The sequence below is a fragment of the Rutidosis leptorrhynchoides genome, chromosome 2 (genome assembly GCF_046630445.1).
Source record: "Rutidosis leptorrhynchoides isolate AG116_Rl617_1_P2 chromosome 2, CSIRO_AGI_Rlap_v1, whole genome shotgun sequence".
NCBI lineage: Eukaryota > Viridiplantae > Streptophyta > Magnoliopsida > Asterales > Asteraceae > Rutidosis > Rutidosis leptorrhynchoides.
Window position 1 is genome coordinate 695284145 of NC_092334.1, and position 7067 is coordinate 695291211.

Here is a 7067-nt window from a genome sequence, read left to right on the forward strand (position 1 = left end):
TAATAATAATTTATAATTCTAACATTCATAAACTTAATAATCATAATAATAACAATAATCATTAATACACATAATAATAATAATACAAAGGAAGAAAAAATAAAGCTACCTTAAAGGAAAATGGCCTAAAAAAATGTAATGCAGCTCCAAGGACTCGAACTCGCGACCTCTCGCCACCCGACACCACCCCTTAACCGTCCCACTGTTTCTGCCTTTTGATTTAATACGCGATTAAATTCTTTTTAGCATGTTTTTCGTGGCCTTAGTATAACAAGGTAGCCCCATTTCTAAAAGCCCAAGACCTATTAATTTGTTATCTTAAGAACAGGATCATGAAGCCCAATCGTGACCCAAGAAAAAAAATAGTATTCGGCCTACTAATTTGAAAGAGAAAAATCTCAGCCCAAAGTGAAACAATGTCCACGAAATTGTTTTCATAGGATTCGATACTGGAGCTGTCCCTATCTAAACTGATCCAGCTTGTTTTAAAAGGGTTTTCGATCAATAAAAAAAATAAACGAACAATTAGTTGCCATCCTCTTTACAGCTCATCATCCTTATCTATTCTTTCTTCTTCTTCTTTTTTTATACCGCAACTACTATCATCAATCATTATCGGGACACTATGATCATTAATCATAATCATTATAATTTATCACTCGTATGTGAATGGGTGTCGGTTTACAATTAAGAATAATAGCAGCAGTATTGTGGTAGCATAACCAGCGTAAACAGTAACCTTAATCACTTGTTTTGGTCAACACTCTAAACAGAAATAGTAGCTGGGTATTAGAGGGTTTCGTGATTAATCAAATAGAAATCAAAAGCATAGTAGTATGTTGTGGCAGTAGTCTTTGGTGGGTATTTGATCAATGTTAGTAAACAGATACATGGTAGTAGCGACAGTAGAAAAGAAAGAGAACAGAAGGTGTTTGGTTATGGTGACTTTCGATTAAACAGATAGTCATAGAAACAGAAGAAAACAGTAGCAGCTTGTTATTGGGTGGTTTTCGTTTGTTGATATTATAAAGGATATTATCATTCAAAAGTTAAGTGAAAGTCGAATTAGTTTAGAATGATTGTCTATGGTGGTGATGGAGGTGAGTTGGTTGTTTGGTGTCGATGAACAAACAGAAAACAAATGGAAAGAAAGTAATGGAATAATGATGGTGGTAGTAGTTGTTCTTAAGGAAGAAAAAGAAAGAAGGTGGTTAAAGATGGTGATGATAAGGTGGTGAGATGGGTACGAATAAGAACCAGGAAAACATGTACAAGAATTTAGGAATGAGTATGTAGCAGTAAATTTGACAAGTTGATGATCGTTACCTATAATTGTCATGGCGATGGTCAGATAATTGTTGGTGATCGAATACGATAACAGCAATTGCAATTGCAATTAGAAATAGAAAATATATAGTATGTAGTTTGCAGTGGTAATTTGATGATTCGATTGTGGTTCGTGGGTTTTGATCTATGACAGTAACACAACCAAGGAAGTAGCAGTAGACACAAATATGAAGATGGTGATGGCCTTTGGGTGGTTCACGTATAGTAGAGTGAAGATTTTGTGGTACTAAGTGGGTTTGTGTTTTACCGAGGGTTCATCAAACATATACAAAGAAAGGTGGTGTGTGTGGCGATGACGGTTGTGTTATGAAAGGTGTCTATAAACGGCGACAACGATTGTTCAAAGAGGAAACTAGGGAGGTGGTGGGTTGGTTGTACTCTTTGCGTGGCGATGAACAAACATGGAAGACCAACAAAAGATTATAACCAGTATGGTGAGGGTGTGAGGTTGAAATTTCGATATGGAGAAAGAAAAAAAATGCAAGGAATAAGTGGGTCTTACACTGGATGTAATCACATTGTACATTAATTAAAGGTCCACACGTAAATATTCAATCAAATAAATCAAGCAGAAGAAACAAGAAAATAAAAATAAAGGTGAAACAGACATCTAACAAATTTTGGATTTGAGTTAGATTCAGTACTACTTGATATCGATCTGGCATCAATTAAGAAAATAGATTATACAGTGTGATGGTGATTTGCAAACGAATACATAATTATTCTGTATTTATATATTTATTTGTATTTCTCTTTTATTTAGATAATTATATTTATTTTTATAGATTATAATTAATCTTTTAATAAATATCATAATAATAATAATAGAATTAATATTAATAATGTTAATAATACTAATAAAATAATACTAAGAAAAATGATAAAAGTAATAAAAATATTGATTTTGATAATATGAGTATTTCAATATAATAACTTTTTCATATCAAATTTTATATACTTTATTTTAGAATCATTAATATTAATAATACAATTATTAATACTTACAATAATGATAATGAAAGTAAAAGCATTTATATATCAATCTTATTTTACATAATTAACTTTAATATTTATATTATATTTTATTATTTTCAATTATTATTATATATATATTTACATTTACATTTACGTATTTATTACACACAATTGTTCGTGAATCGTCGGGAATCTTCATAGGGTAATTGATTACATGATTATAGATTTCGAAACTTTCGAGACTCAACATTACAGATTTTTGCTTATCGTGTCGGAAACATATAAAGATTAAAGTTTAAATTTGGTCGAAAATTTCCGGGTCACTACAACGAACACAAGGGTTCGACGTTACCACATATGAACGACGATTCACAGAGTTGTGCCTATTGTGTCCGGGAGCATTCGAAGAGAAGATCGACGCGTTTGTAAAAGGGTTACCAGTAAGGTTTCAAGAAGATGTGAGTTTACACGAGCCCGCTTCTATACAGAAGGCAATTCGAATGGCTCATAAACTCATAAATCAGATTGAGGGAATAATTAAAGAGCAGGCGGCCGAAGAAGCCAACACGAAACAACTCAAGAGGAAGTGGGAGGAAAACGGTGACAAGAGTCACCAGTACAACAACAACAACAACAATTACAACCACAATCGCAACAACTATCCCAACAACTGCAACAACAATCGACCCAATAACCGCAATAACTACAACAAACATCCCAACAACAACAACAACTAAAAAAACCGTTTCAACAACAATAACAATCCCAACAACAACCTCAATAACAACAACGGCAAGAAACACCAAAAACCAAAAACAGCCATGTCATAAGTGTGAAGAAAATCATCAGGGGTTTTGCACGACATTTTGCAACAGGTGTGAAAGAAATGGTCATAGCGCGATAAAGTGTGAGGTCTACAGACCAAAGTTTAACAGAACCAAAGGAACAAATAATGTTGGAACAAGTAATGCCGAAACGAATAGTGTCGGAGCAAGTAATACCAACCCTGTTTGTTATAAATGTGGAAAACCGGGCCACATTATTAGAAATTACCCGAATTAGGGGAATACTAATGGGCAGGGCCGTTGAAGAGTTTTCAATATTAATGCGGCAGTAGCACAGGAAGAACCGGAGCTTGTTACGGATACGTTTCTTATTGACGATAAATCTGCTTATATTTTATTTGATTCGGGTACAGATAGAAGCTATATGAGTAGAGAATTTTGTACTAAATTAAGTTACCCATTGACGCCTTTGGATAATAAATTTTTACTCGAATTAGCAAATGGTAAATTAATTTCAGCAGATAATATATGTCAGGATAGAGAAATTAAACTGGGTGATGAAATGTTTAAGATTGATTTAATACCAGTCGAGTTAGGAAGTTTTGATGTAATAATTGGCATGGACTGGTTGAAGAAGGTGATGTTAAAGCGAAGGGGTACAAAATAGTTATATTTTTACTACAAAATACTATTAAATACGATACAATTTTACACAAGTTATTTATTTATTTATAGAGTGGATATACCTAAACCTTGCTACAACACTTATAGGCAGTGTACCTAATCGTACAGTAGTGTAGTTTTTAGTAAGTCCGGTTCGTTCCACAGGGATCTTAGCCAAGTTTAACGCTATATTTTTAAAAACTATATTTGTAAAAATATAAATATATATATATATAAGTAGTATTATTATTATTATAAAAAGGGGGTTTTTACCGTTTAATGACCGATTTTTCGATTTTAAAACTTAAGTCGCAGTTAAAACCTAATGTAAAATATTAAAAATAAATATAACTTAATTTTAAGCGTAAAGTAAATAACGATAATGAAATTGCGATAAATAAAAATGCGATAAATAAAATGACGATAAATAAAATTGCGATAATTAAAAAGTAAGATAATTAAAAGTGCATTTAAATAAAATGACAGTAAATAAAAGTGCGATAATTAAAAGTGCAATTAAATATGAAATAAAGGAATTATGCTTATTTAAACTTTCGTAATCATGATGTTTGACGTGTTGATTTTAGTTTATTACCATGGGTTAATTGTCCTTTGTCCTGGATTATTCAATATGTCCGTCTGGTTTTTGTCCATAACAGTTCATCAGTCATAAATATAAAGTGCGAGTGTCCTCGTCAAATTATCCTTATATCCGAATTCAAATATTTCAACTAATTGGGGACTTAAACTATAATTACACCAATTTTCCTTGTATATAATTCACCCATGTTTTAATAAGTCCATAGACTATTAATCCATTCCCGTGTCCGGTTAAATGAACGATTATTAGTACTTATAAATATCCCGCCCATCGTGTCCGATCGAGTGTATATGGTTATTTATAGGTACGTCCAATTGTAAATCTTTATATTAAATTAACAAACTATCATTTAATTAAATAAATATAAAGCCCATTAATAACCCATAGTCTAATTTCCACAAGTGTCGTTCTTTTGTCCAAACCCCAATTATGGTACAAAGCCCAATTACCCTGTCTTTAATATTTAGCCCAACATCACGATTACTTCGGCTTAAATAAGCATAATAATAACTTAGCTACGAGACATTAATTTAAAAAGGTTGAACATAACTTACAATGAGTATTAATCTCGTAATGTCACACGGACAGAATTTTGACTTACAAACTTAAAACATTCGCTACCATAACCTTATTATTATTATTAACTTAATATTAAAATTATAATTAATATATATATATATATATATATATATATATATATATATATATATATATATATATATATATATATATATATATATATATATATATATATATATATATATATATATTTCTTTACATAAGAGAGAAAGAAGGAAAAGGTGTGTTTAGAGTTTGAGCAAAGCCTGCCTTTTATAGGAATGTGGCCAGAAAAAGTAGGCCATGCGATCGCATGGCCTGGGAGTGTTAATCCCATGCGATCGCATGGAAGGTAAATCCAGCTCACATTGATTTGTTTCCTAGCTTGCCGACGGTTTTATATAATAATATAATATATATATAATTTTAAGAATTAATTATATATTATATTATATTCATGTGCATAGTTCACTTGTAATTTTTAGTCCGTTGCGTCGAGTGTTGAGAGTTAACTCTGGTCCGGGTTCCGGATTTTCGAACGTCCTTTCGTACAATTTAATATCTTGTATTTTGTGTTTTGCGGCTTGTACTCTTGTAATTTTGAGACGTTTCTCACCAATAATTTGAACCACTTTGATTGTACTTTGTACTTTTTAGCTTTTTGGTCATTTGCGTCTTTAAATCGTCGAATCTATCTTTTGTCTTCACCTTTTATTATTTAAACGGATATCACTTGTAAATAGAACAATTGCAACTAGAAGCTTGTCTTTCCTGAGGGATAATGCTATGAAATATATGTTCGTTTTTAGCATTATCAAATATTCCCACACTTGAGCGTTGCTTGTCCTAAAGCAATATAGTCTTGAAATAAAAATACTAGAATCACTTCTTTATTCTTCACACTTTGTACATCAGTGATTTCTATACGGCGGTATAAACAATGATAGTAACGTTGTGGTTTACAGTCCCACATGACTATGAAAATTTAGATCCTTTAGGAAATTGGATCTTTATGAAAACATTTGATCTTTTGTAAATTCAATCTAGCTTTTACCCTAGATAAGTTTTCTGAAATAACCCTTCACCGGTGTTTGCAAAATGTTTTTGTGGATTTGGTGGGTTTCAGATTTGAAAATTTTAGCTCAAAACTTATGGTTTTGTGTCACCCACTTGCTACCCTTGTATTAGGAAAGCAACACGTCCAGTATACTTGCTCCGTATATTACCTTTCGGTAAACTACCGTCCGGTTGTAAAGGAAAGCGTTGAACAAGCAACTGTTAAGGCGATGTCTAATGACATGCAGATGTTCATGGTCTACAACGTGTCAGATGCAATTACTATCCTTTGTAGGAGCAATAGTAAAGATCACCCTATAATTTTTTGGTCTGGCACAATGTCCTGTCTTCGACCATGCTATGCAACCACCGTTCTTACGGTTGACACCCGATTTGGTTCAGGTGACCTAATGAATTCCAGGTGAATTCCTAGGATTTTACGTTCAATGGTAATGAACGCATTGAAAATAGGTTTTCAGAAAACAAATCGGTTTTAATTTGATCAAAATATTTTCTCGTTCAAGCTCGAGTTTAGATTTCATCGAATTCCATGAGTTTGTAATTCTCAATCTTTAAAGTCAATCTCAAGGATTGAGTAATATTAGGCTTAAATACTGATTTTTTAATCTTTAAGGAGATTATCCTTTCTGGAGATCTGATTCATTAGTCTTATCAAGCTAATTTGCACGGCGCCCTCCCCATTTTATGAGATAGATCCTCTCATGGTTAGGATAAGTCTGACCACTTGGCGACCCTGTTTGATGCTGAGGTCCGTGGATTTCCAGCTGATTTTCGAGAAAACTTTTCAAGGTTTTTCGTAGACTCTACAACTGGTCTGGACGACAACTTCCTGACCTAAATCAAGAAGCTCGTTTCTTTTTCGGAAGACTTTACTTCCTTTTAATGATGGAATTGATTCATCGTGTAGATTCATCTTTTCTTTCAAATATATTATAAGAAATTGGGTAAAACTGATAAAATTTGTCCAAAACAAAAGTATCTTCAGTTATTTGTACAAAAATATGTGATATATGTTTTAAATAACTTGATAAATTTTTCTCACACTTGGCTTTTATTTTTCT